The 12,500-nt window shown below is 37.7% G+C and overlaps 1 long non-coding RNA gene across 1 annotated transcript in view; it reads right to left on the reverse strand.

Annotated features, from left to right (window-relative positions):
- The window catches only part of LOC138042640 (uncharacterized), a 23,618-nt gene that overhangs the window by 1,359 nt on the left and 9,759 nt on the right, over positions 1 to 12,500 (reverse strand). The window contains exon 2 of the long non-coding RNA XR_011131058.1: positions 1 to 1,593. This exon is cut by the window's left edge and continues 1,359 nt beyond it. This is a non-coding gene — a long non-coding RNA (uncharacterized lncRNA). The remainder of the gene's footprint in view (positions 1,594 to 12,500) is intronic.

Below are 12,500 nucleotides of genomic sequence, written 5' to 3' on the forward strand. Positions count from 1 at the left end.
ATAAAAAATATATATCAAACGAACAAATCCCACCCACTTTCCGACTGGGATTGCCATACTGGCAACCCAGTAACAATCACTCCTTCCATCTAGAATTGAGCTTTGTGTATTCAGTTGGAATGTTTACCATTGAGTCAAACAAATTTACTACTGTAGGATGGCTACAGCAGCTTAAGTGCATCTTTATTGATTACTCCGGCACAGTTCCTCTTAAAAAAACCAAGCATATGGTTAATTTTAGCAGTCACATATCTAACATGGTTAGACCATGTTAGGTCCTTGGTAACCATAACACCCAGATCTTTCACAGATGAGACTACTTTAAGGCTGGTGCCGTAAAGAGAATACAAGTGCACTGGGCCAAGGCGGTGAAAGCGCCGGATCCTAACCACTAGATCATGTGGGAGACCATTAAGGTTGGGGTTATGCATACTGTGCATGATAACTGATTCTACTTTTCTATCTCAAAGCTTTTAGAAGGACATTGTTCATTGATGAATCTCCTTAAGAGGGCAGGGAGCAACAATATTGAAATACCTTCAAAGGAATAAAAGAACTGAAACATATACATGATATATTGTTGATTTTTAATTTGGTTAGTTATTTGCTCTATCTGTTGCTTAATTCAAATTCGTAATAATCAAAAGCAAGTGAAAGCAAAACTTTGAAAAGTTAGGAAAAAGGATTTTATGCTCTATTCTTCAGAAGCCATTTTGCGGGCTCTTGTAAGTGTTATTTCTTTTGAATGATCAAATAAAATGTTTTTTATTTAATTTTGAGTCTGTTTGAAGTGATGAATCCAAGTTTTGAGATTATTTTGGCACAGTCCCATTCAAGTTCCACAATTTGAGCAAGTAGCACATTTGGATGAAGGGGCATTTCCTTTTTTATCTTATTAATTTTCCCGACATTTGAACTTCTTCTTTTTCTTCTTCCCCTTCTGGTTTTCCTGCAAACTGCAGACTGCCTACAAATAGCACTGATAAGCACCATTTAAGTCTAAGCAGCCATTACAGATTGGGTAGCTTTCACTAATGGTGACTTAGGGTTAGCATGTAGTCCATGATCTGCAGTTTGCAAGTGCCAGACACCGCTCTCCTTCAATGTCTGGCTCATCCACTTTTTCAAATTTTTTTTTATTTACCATCTTCCTGCTCTGTATTTGATGTAGCTGTGACATTAACAGCTACATCTACCGGAATCAACGTAAACAACGAGAGGATGTCAAAGGAGAGAAGCTCGTCGTCATCCTGAAGATTGGAACCAGCAATGCTTCCACAGAACTCAGTGCTGTTCTTGACGGTATAGACGGAATTACCTGTCTGGGATTTTAAAATCTTAGCTGCATGCTTGGAAAGGTTATACGTTGGGGACAACATGAATAAAACGATGGGTGGTAACGGGTTCCTTCATTCTTGTGGATTTTGGGTAAACCATAAAATCAAAGAGGAAGACCGTCTGAGCTATGGAGATGTCTGTAGAGTTTTTCCCTGATTGTCCCCTCCCGTTTCATGTCCCTTTCCGTCTGGCCTGGGAGATTAACTGTGCCAAAGACCCACTCAACCTGGATGACGGGGCGTCACTTAACTCTCGCTAACAAGAAAAAATGGCACATATTGAATTTTAATCAGCGTCTTGTCTATGTCTGTGCTTTTGTATAAAATTTTTCTCACTTCTCTCACTTCCCCTGAAGAAGGTCCGTGATTGCGACCGAAACGTCAGGAACACTTTTATTGTAAATAATTTCTGAAACACTTTTAACCACCAGTGCAACTTAATAAATACATATATTTTTAATGTACCCACCTGATGACAAACCCAGTTTTAACAGAAGTTTACTTCTAACGTCAGGAATTTATATTTTAAATTTCTGCATTAATATTGATTAAACATCTCCATCTCGACATGCCAAAAAATATGCATATCCCGTCTACTGGCACATGTCAAAGTATAAAGTTGTTTATAAGAGGAAAAAATTACCTTGCCTAAAAACCCACTCTATAAATGTCATCTTCCTTCAACTAGCTACCAAAATAAGTTTGTTTACGCATGTCGGCAGCTTTCAATATGCCAGACTGAGAAGTTTACCTCTACCTGTGAGAAATTTATACTTTCAATTTCAGCAAAACGAGACAAATGGTCCATTGATTATGATTTTTTGGCATAAGAGATCTCGACATGACAAAAATATGCACATGCGTTGGCAAGTGTCAGAGAGCAAGTTGCCTTTGATGACAACTGATGAGATTCTTAAAAAATGTTTCGAAATTCGAAAATATCAGACATCAACATGAAAGCTCATTGGAGAGGTTTTGTGGGCATGTTGACTCCAAAGGCTGTTTTTCCGCTCAAATCCTACAGCCTTCCCCAACATCATTTGCCAATCAAATTATCATGCAATTGTTGAAATCTTGCCGTAAATTCTCTAAAATTTTTATTTTCATAAGGAAAATTAAGAACAGAAAAGGTAACAAGTAGGCCACAAACAGAATGACTGTAAAATGGACATCAATTGTTAAAACTGAATAAAGACCTCATCAGTTTAGTGATTCATGCACGCGATCTCACTCACTCACTCACTCACTCACACAACATTGTGCATTACACGCAAGCCCATAAGCACATAAAATTATCCAGCTGATTTCAGTCGCCGATTCAGAGGAGATGTAATCATGGACGTCCAGTGGTGTGAGGGTTTGAATCCTTGGAGCGGCATGGAATGTTGTGGAAGCTCAAGTAAGTGGCACAGTCCATTAATAGTAATGTAAGGGACCGAAAGGAAGCATTCAAAAAGCGTTCATTTCACCAAAGTGTAAAAAAAAAATGAAAAAATTTGCACACCGTTTAGTATTTTTACGCACAATTTCCCACAATATTTGGCAAAATGTTCAGCGCTATTTTCCATTTTTTTCCCACTCTACCACATGCTATGAGAAAGGAAACCACGCAGTTTAAGAAAGCGACAAGCCTAGAGTGTCACTTGGCATTAACATTGTACTGAATGGCACATGGGATCTCATTCAGCAGAGTTGGTGACATTTTTGGAGATGTGGCTCTGACTGCCTTCCAGATTCTTGCCAAAGCTATCAGTGCTATTGTTGCACGGCTGTACAATAGATTTCTTTGCCTTCCAAGAAACGAAGAATGGAAAAAAGAGCTATGCTGCTTCTTAAAAACTTGGGAAAATTGGGAGTTGCTGTGTATTTGGCGCTTGCGACGGTTTTTATGTGTATATAAGTTCTAACCTGAAAATTTTCCTTAGTTTTAAGAAAAGACACTCTGTAACCACTACGGGCCTCATAGAACACAACAAACAATTTTTGTGGGCTAGGGTAGAGGTGCCAGGGTCTATGTATGATTCCACCTTCTTGAAATCCTGTCCCATTTTCCATGCATTTGAAAATGGAGAAGTGTTGCGCAATAAATCATTACATCACCCTTAGAATGCAGAAATTCCTTCGTGACTGTTGGAGACAATTCTTTTCCACCTCGTAAATGGCTGACGAAAGCTTTCCCTGACAATACTTGAGACCCAGCACAAATTAATTTTAACAAAGAGTTTGAACAAGCATATGGGATGCTTAAAGGACAATGGTAACTGCTTTACAAACAGGTTGATTGTAATAAGAAAACCATTAAGCATGTTACTACGTGTGCCCTTACATTCATAACATTTGTATACATGTGAATAATTTGTGCAACGGAAGGTGGAGGTTGCACATGCAGGAGCTTGATCTCATTTGTGGTATACACCATGGAGTTAGTGATAAAAATCAAGTTGACTGGCTGTGGACAATATCATAGCCAAGAATTATCTTTAGCTACCAGAAAGGAGTTTGAAAGTTCACTGACCAACAATAATGCTAAACTGGAATAATGCTTCATTGACATGGAACTTAATGTAGCAGTAAATGTAGTTTAACACATTTTCCCTCTTAAACAGGTTAACGATAGAAGCCATATTTATTTTTACACAGAAAGCTACTTAAACATGGGGTGCTAGAATTATTTGTCAAAATCTATCTTTGGATTTATAGTTAGACCAATTAACCGTCTGACAGATAATCTGTCTACATGGATTAACCTGTCTCTAGTTTGTATAAATCTGGTCGATGTTGTGTTCTCTGACTCAAGCCACTCTGGCAACAAAAAAAGCAAATACTTTTTAAAACACAAGAGACACAGAAAGTGCCGATGCATTCCGAAACATCAACGACTTGCCAAAGAAAAGCAGGTGAATGAGAAATTCATCAAAAATTCATCAAGCCATCAACTAACTGACAACCAGGTTAGCGTTCTATCAAAGAGTCTCATTCATCATGACACCAGTTTCTAATGGAACCAGAATTACATGTAGCAACAGGTCCTCTTGGATTTCAAAATGTTCACAAGGAGAATGCAACTCCAGTACAATTTTCATGGGAAAACTAAAGGACCACATCCGCTTCCTCTTTAATCAAAATTGATGCCCTTGGTTTGACTGTCTGTTACCCTCGAAAGCTACAGTGTACCTTGAAAATGTCAAGGTGCAACTGATGGATTTGCCAAAAACAACACCCAACAATAACCTGTCAAGCAACGAGGTGACAGCTTTGAAGTAATGCTTACAAAACTAGCTGGAGTCTTTTGTCTGGTTTAAAACGTGAGGCATAGACCCGATAAAACATGTTCTTCACTAAAGGCAAAGCAATTTAATTGCTTAGAAAAATCTTCAAAAACATTCTTTTAAGAGAGCCGCCTCAAGTTAAAACAATGCATCAAAGGAAAGGGTTATCCAAAAGCAATGATAGTAAGGCCTCTGTTAGGGGTGAGCTTTGCCTCCAGACCTGCGGCCCATACAGAAAACAAAAAAAGTACAAGAGTATATTGCCGTTTGCCAGCAGTCTAAAATCTTAAACAAACACTGGTGGAGCACTGGAACCTGCTAAGGAATCAACAACGGTTAAAAACAATTGTTATTCAACCACCAACTACATGTACATCATACAAAAAAAGAAAATCTCTCAAAGACATGCTCGTAAAGGCAAAAATATAATTTGCATGATTTAATGCAACACAACTACTGAAACCACACGTTTAGTCTGTGCAGACCTGCCTCACACTTCCTTTCAGTAAGGCTCCTTGATGCTGGATCTGCATCTGCACACACTCAACATACATAGAGTAAGACCAAAAATAGGACAGAACTAGCAACATTTTATAGTGGTCTGCATGAACAGGAAAACACAGAGGACAACACTCCCTGGGATTCTAAGTTGACAACATGCCCATGTATACAACACATGAACCTCGTCTAGAATAAGGTGGACGTCTAACACCAACAATGCACCTGCTTGGATTGTACACATCGTTCACGTCGTTTAAAGCTCAAGTCCCATTTACCTTTTCTATGCACCTGTTGTACCATTTGGACCCTCTCAAGTATGGTTGTCTAAAGCATGAACCATCAAAGTCCTTGCAACCAGTCACCATACCAGCTGGTGTGGCTCTGGCTCCTGATGAAATAATGTCTCTCATCAGATGCAACTGCTCTGAAGGCACCATAGTCCCGCAGACAAACGCTTATTTTCCACATAAGGTTTGCAAATGCTTCCATACCATGTTTTTTTTTGCATTTCATTGCAGTATTGGGTATTGTTTTTCATAATTTTTGATGACACCCGACCAGGTTTGGGCGTTAAGAAATATTAAGCGTTTAGTTTCCCCTTTAAATACAGTCTTCCAGTCTCTTCTTGAATTGGGTCCCTGTGGTAAATTATGCCTGCTATGTCATTGGTGATTTTTGCAAAATTCTGGGTGAAATTTTTCCCAAAAGTGATTCCTTGAGCTTGCACACTTTAGTATTATCAAGGAAACAACTCAAAATGATGCAAGCACTACCTGGAATCTACTGACTATTGATTTATGGCCTGGAGACTAGTGCCCAGGACCCGAGCATTATTCATCATTCAAGATGGCCGCTCCCTTGCTCCTCTGTAATAAATGTATTTTTTTTCTTAACAAAGGCTCGAAATTTGCCTCCAACGTGTGTTATTTACTGATTTGTATTATAGAATGGAAGATTTAATTGCTGGCAAGCCTTAGCGAGGCAGCAGCCTATTCTTGATATTACCGAAAAAAATCAAAATTTGTGGAATGTAAGATCGGAAGCATGCGCAGTCGATTGTGGTGCTTCATGTCTATAATCCGGGGTATGGATACCCATGATGACGTCACAAGCACCTGGAAGGGAATCTTACAGCCTCTCAGCAGTTCAAGTCGAGTAGTTTTCCAATGGATCGTAATTGATTATCATTCTGCTTGCCATCAGTCCAGAAGGTGAGGTTTGTTTTTATTTTCTAGATGTCTTTATTTGCTTGTGGAAGTATTCATCCATGCCATGAACGGTTCAGTAAGAGATCTATGTGTGTTTGGCTGCTTTATTGTATGAACGGATTTTGCAGATTGGAGGCAAATCATGCACATTGTTCCTCGCCCGTTGAGGCAAATCATTTACATTCTGCCTCGCCCGTTGAGGCAAATCATTCACAATATTCTTTGCCCATTGAGGCGATAAATTTGATCGTTCAGTCAAAATGTTTGCCCATTGAGGCAATAAATTTGATCGTTGACTCAAAATGTCTTCTCTTCGAGGCAAATAATTTGATCGTTGAATCGTATAATAGTTCTTTGTCTGTCGAGGCGAAACAAAAGCTTGCAACCACAAATGACCCAGATGCAAAATGTAAGTTGAATTCACCCGTTGAGACCACCAAGATGGTCAAGTCCAACTGTTTATCAACCATTCAGGGAAAAGAAAAGTTGTTTAACATGGTATTTGTTGTGCCAACGGCACACTGTTGTTGTAAGACTGACGATGAACATTCACAGCTTCAAATATGAAAAGCGCCAACAGGGTGTGGTGAATGCAGATGAATCCTCTTCCTTGTGTTCAGCATTGATGAATAATTTCACTACTTACAAACATGCAATTGTCATTCTTAGAAATGCTACTTTGGCTATTTTCAGTGAATCAAAGTGCTCGTTTTATACTTTTGATCCCCATGCTAAAAACTCTGATCGTATGCCATATTTTCATGGCACAGTAACTGTATTTAAATTTGGAGATCTAAGTGCAGTAGGCATTTGGAGCTCCCAATTAAGTTATTTGAGAGGTGGGATGGAACCCCATGTTTCTTCTTCAAATACAAATGTTGCATTAAATTCATCAATATTGCGACTAACAGAAAGGTTAGCGGCTGTTGGGTTGCAACCAATGGACGTAGGTGGACAAGGCGATTGTTTTTTAAAAGTAGTTTCTCATCAAATTCATGGTCATGCAGAGTTGCACTTTAACATTCGAATAGCTGGAGTAAGGTATTTAAGAGATCATCCTGAAATATTTATCCACAGTCTCACTGATGAGACATGGGAGAATTACATTAATAGAATGTCTACTTTTGGAACGTGGCGTGACAATTTACTCATACAAGCTGTGGCCAATGCCCTTAACCATGTAATACAAATTATTTCATCAGAAATAAGTTCTGAATCTATTATTATCATGCCCCTACCTGAGGAAACACGACAAAATTATGTAACCATTGGATATCTTTCTGGTCTGCATTGTGTGTCAATAACACCTCTGGCTGAAAGTAACATTCAAAATGGCCAGCATCGAAACAGGCTTTATGTAGCAAAACATCGGTCACTTGAGACTTTAGGTGCTGAAAATACATGTACCAGGATGGTAAAAGCTCAAGAATATAAGAGACAAAGATGTATTCATTTAGCTGGAAATGACAAAAATGTTGCAACACCAAGAACGCGACCACTTAAATGCAGAATGTCCAGGACAGACCGAGCTTATAAAAAGTAAAGCAGCAAGACAAACAGTGCAACAGACCACTGTTGAAAAAGAGACCACATGAAACCACTTAAGTTCTCTTGAGAGTAATGAAGAAACAGAACATGTTAAATCCTCAACAGAAAGAGAATGTAGAATTCAATTGTAAGATGATTGTTTCAGTAAGGAAATAGTAAATACACTTCCAGCACACTGAGACCACATATCAAAAAGATACTGGATGTAACCAGTTTACATGTAATTCCCTAGAAAGTAATACAGAGACATGTAAAAGTCTATTAACTTATTACTCCATAAATTCAAATGCAAAACAATCTCAATACCTCTCAAATTTTAACCCCATTGTGGATGGATGTTTGCATGAACAATCTTAAGCAAAGCAAAATATAACAAAATTTCACAGCTGCATGAAATTCAATATGATACAATGCACTGTTTGTGAGGAACGATGGCCGCTGAAAACCACCCCCAGAAATTCAACCAAATATCTTTGTGTAAGATGTTCGAGGGATAAAACTTTTCCAAAGAAATTTTCAGCTGAAAATAAAATGATTCCTTCACAAGTTCCACCTGAACTGCAGGAACTAACTCTGACTGAGGAAATATTAATTGCACGTGCATTGCCTATTATGAGAGTTTACGTAAAACCAGGAGGTCAAAGAGGTTATTCTGGACACTGTATTAATCTACCGCAAGAAGTTAAGGAATTGGCTTCTCCTTTATATATTGCTAGTGCTAATCACCCTTACTTGCAGTCGAGGACTGAATTGCGAAGGGCGCGGCTCACAACATCGGGCTGAAAGCATACAAAGGCGCCTCTGGCTGCCGCTATACAGTCCATGTTTGATGTCGGAGCACAGCACCACAGCTAGATGTCAATTAGCTGTGAGTCGATTTTGATGAGGGAGGAAAACCGGAGTACCCGGAGAAAAACCCTCGAGTCAGGTTGAGATCGACTGAAACTCAGCCCACATGCTGGCCAAGGCCAGAATTGAACCCCAGCTCGCAGTGGTGGGAGGCCTGATAGATAACCACTAAGCCACCCTGACTTCGCCGAGATTTCCTAAAGATTTACCTATCATTATTGTGGGAATGAAGGGTAAAGAAAACACTGTCAAACATGTAAGGGTCAGAAGGGCAAAAGTGCATGCTGCTTTGTGGTGGCTTTTCACTAACAACCCATACTATCAAGGTTTAGAAATAAATTTAGAAGCTTTAAACTGTTTGCCAGAAGATGGCATGCCATCAGATCACACAGAGGAAGAAGTTCTCCCAGATAATGAAACTTTGTTACCAGAGGAGGATATAGGTTACAACCAAATATCAGAAAAAAGTACTTTTTTGCCTCTTGGAGAACAAAAGAGCAACAGATTGAAGCTATAAGAAAATGTATTTTTGCACAAGATAATCCCATTAATTGACCTCCTATACGTGACCAACCATTAAATGAATATCAGACATCTCATGTAGCAACCATGGCTTTTCCCACATTATTTCCAGATGGAAAGGGTGATCCTTTAGATTAGTCATTATTAAGGGAGGTTTCATTACTTGAAAGGGTAAAACACGCCTAAAATTACTTTCTAGGGAAAAAAGTGAGAAAATCCGAGCGGAATCGAAAAAACTTGATGAAGATGTGATGTTGTGTAATACCTGGTAGTCAGATAAACGCAGGCTCATCACAAAAACGTTTCTTACCTTTTCGCATACGTCAAAGCTTCAGAATTGATCCAAACTTTCCACAAAAACGTTTTTTTTTCTTTTGGCTTTATAATTTGAGAAATTTCGCTTTCTGGCGAAAAAGGATTTTAGTTTAGCCACACAAAGCGCCATCATTTACCATATTACATCAAACTGAGGTATGTGAGCTGATAACTGAGATTGAGTGAACCAATCAAAACACGAGAAATGCATTATCCGAGGTTGAGAATTTCATAATGTTAGTTAACCTCTTATTTGATCCAACATCACTTATGATGTAAATTTCTCTTTCAGACACTTATATTTGACCAATATGGATAAAGGTATATTAAAGTATGGCTTTTCCTTTTCTTCTTCTTTTTTTCCCTATACATATCATTATGACCTACATGCATGTCATGTCTAATGTAATCCTTTCCTTTTTCTTTAGACGAGAACATACCAGTGGATATTTATTTATTTTATTTCTTTATTTATTAAACTTCGCCTTCTAAATTAACTATTAACAAAACATGACGACGTAAACAAAAAATAAACAAATACTGGGTAAGGCAGGGTGACCACAACAGCTGACGCCAATTACTGTGGGCCCAAAGTATGTTCTATCAATTCTCCTTTTAATATTATGGTTTTATAGAACAGGGTGGTCATTAAAATAAAGAACATGATAACACAAGATATATTTACTTTTCCCAACTACTCTCTAAACAAAATGTTTCATAACATTTAAGAATTTGACTTTTGATTTGGAATTTAAATTTAGTTACTCCCTTCTTCTACATTCATCAATCACATATTAATTCATTGTTCACATAATCTTGAACAATATTATCCCTTAATTTCACCCACAATCTAACTAATATGGTCCTTGATGTTAGTTGACTCCTTGACAAAAACCACCTGGTGTTTGCTGTCTGCTAGCACTTGTGTCACCATCATTTTGAATACCACTGGATTTACATGTAAGCAAAAAAAAAAAGATTTCAAATCTAAAGATACATAATTTATTGAAATAGTTTTGAATGTTAAATTAGTATTGTAGGAGTCAACAATAATATTATTGTTACTCTTGTCTCACAAATTGGTTTGTAAATCATAGGTGGAGAGCTTTCATGCTATGTCCATGGTCATACTCCAGTCAAGAACTCTGGAGCATCCAGATATGTCACCTGTCAGTTACAGACAGAAAAACAAATCATAAAGGCCATTTGTTGTTCCCCGGACAAGATGGCACCACTAAGAAGTGCAATGAACGACAAATCCCCAGTAAAAATAAAAAACTTTGAGTACAACGAGAAGTTTAAGAACATTGTTATAAAACACAACACAACAATCACTCCATCTAGGGAGGCACTACAATTTGGCCCACTGGATTCTCTCGAAAGTCATGTCACCATTGAATCAATGCAGTTCACTTCTCCTCAACAAATAGTTAACTTAAAAGCGACAGTTAAATGTGTGTCGGGATCAAAGGTAGTTAAAGCCCAAAAAGGAACCCTCACCAAATCAACTGCCACTCTAGTCCGCCCAATAGGATCCGTTACAGCTGTCTTTTGGGAAGAGTGGGTTGGCTGTATTCAACTGGACAAAACTTACATTTTCACCAATTTGAGGGTGAAAAAAACACAATTACAGAGGACAAATATACCTCAACACTGCCAAGGAAGGTTTCAACTAAGAAGAAACTACTGCATTTGAAGAACAACTAGCAGAAATGGAGCTTACTGTCATGGACATGACTACAAAAATTGCTTCTATATCCATACTTGGGAGTCAAAACAGTTTAGTCATATTATGCCTGCACTGCCAGTGGCAAAAACAACTGAAGCAAGTGGTCAATTGCTCAAGTGCAATTCATGTACATGTAAGCTCAAACAACATATTACCATACCCCAGAAAGCAAGCATTGGTATGTCCAATTGTTTGTACAGGACGCCAACACACAAGCTAAATTTTATCTCACTGTCTTTCACCAACAACTGGCAAAAATATTTCACGCAAATAAAAACCAACTCCATGCTAACCTGACAGATGACAATGTAATGAACATCTTGTTAGAAACAGATGCATTAGACATCACTTACAATTTAGCTGATGGGAAACTTTTGCATGTAAATTGAACTTCAATTGTAAATCAAGAATACTGCGTACTACATGTAAAGGAGAATGAAAAACACTCCAAAGACACTATATTCTCTCACTTTCTATTTGTTTTGTAAACAAACTATGGTGTTTTAACAGACATTCATGTTACCTCATTGTTTTTGCAGTTATAGTTAATAAATCGTGTACTTTACTCATCTTACTTTACCGCAAAAATTGTTGACTACACAAGTCACAAATCAAATATCTGTAGTTAATATTACCATTTTAAAATAGCATTTTCATTTGATACACAAAGTTCAAGTTTAAATACGAAGATTTTAAGAGTTACAGTTACTAGTATTCTGTTCTAATAATGATGAGACAATTATTTTTTACCTTTGGGCAACATGTAATAATGCTTTTTTCAGACTGCGATAGTTGTTAAAACTTAAAATATTTTAATATAGTCCATGTAAGCAGTCAAACTCATGTTAATTCATTTTGTTGCATTCAAACGCCTTCTACAATACAAGAACAATCAGTGACAAATGAACTATAACAGGACAACACTACTTACAGTAAAAAAAAGTTTTCTTCCAGTTTGTAAAAAAAATATCATTAACTTGTTCACTGGAAACGTCATGAGCCCGTATTGAACATGAATAAAACCATTTACAAGTTACTGAGTTTGTTCAATGAACTAGGGCCATAACAATTTTAGTAAACTAACAAATTTCATTTTAGAAGCAATTAGTGCGTTGCGTAAGGCAATTCCAGTCATAGACAGGAACAGCTCAACAAATTTCCCTCATAAAAAAAATACCCAAATTACACATCCCCTCCCTGTGCACTTCGTTTACATTGTTTG

Source organism: Montipora capricornis, chromosome 3, assembly GCF_036669925.1.
Source record: "Montipora capricornis isolate CH-2021 chromosome 3, ASM3666992v2, whole genome shotgun sequence".
NCBI classification, from domain to species: Eukaryota; Metazoa; Cnidaria; class Anthozoa; order Scleractinia; family Acroporidae; genus Montipora; species Montipora capricornis.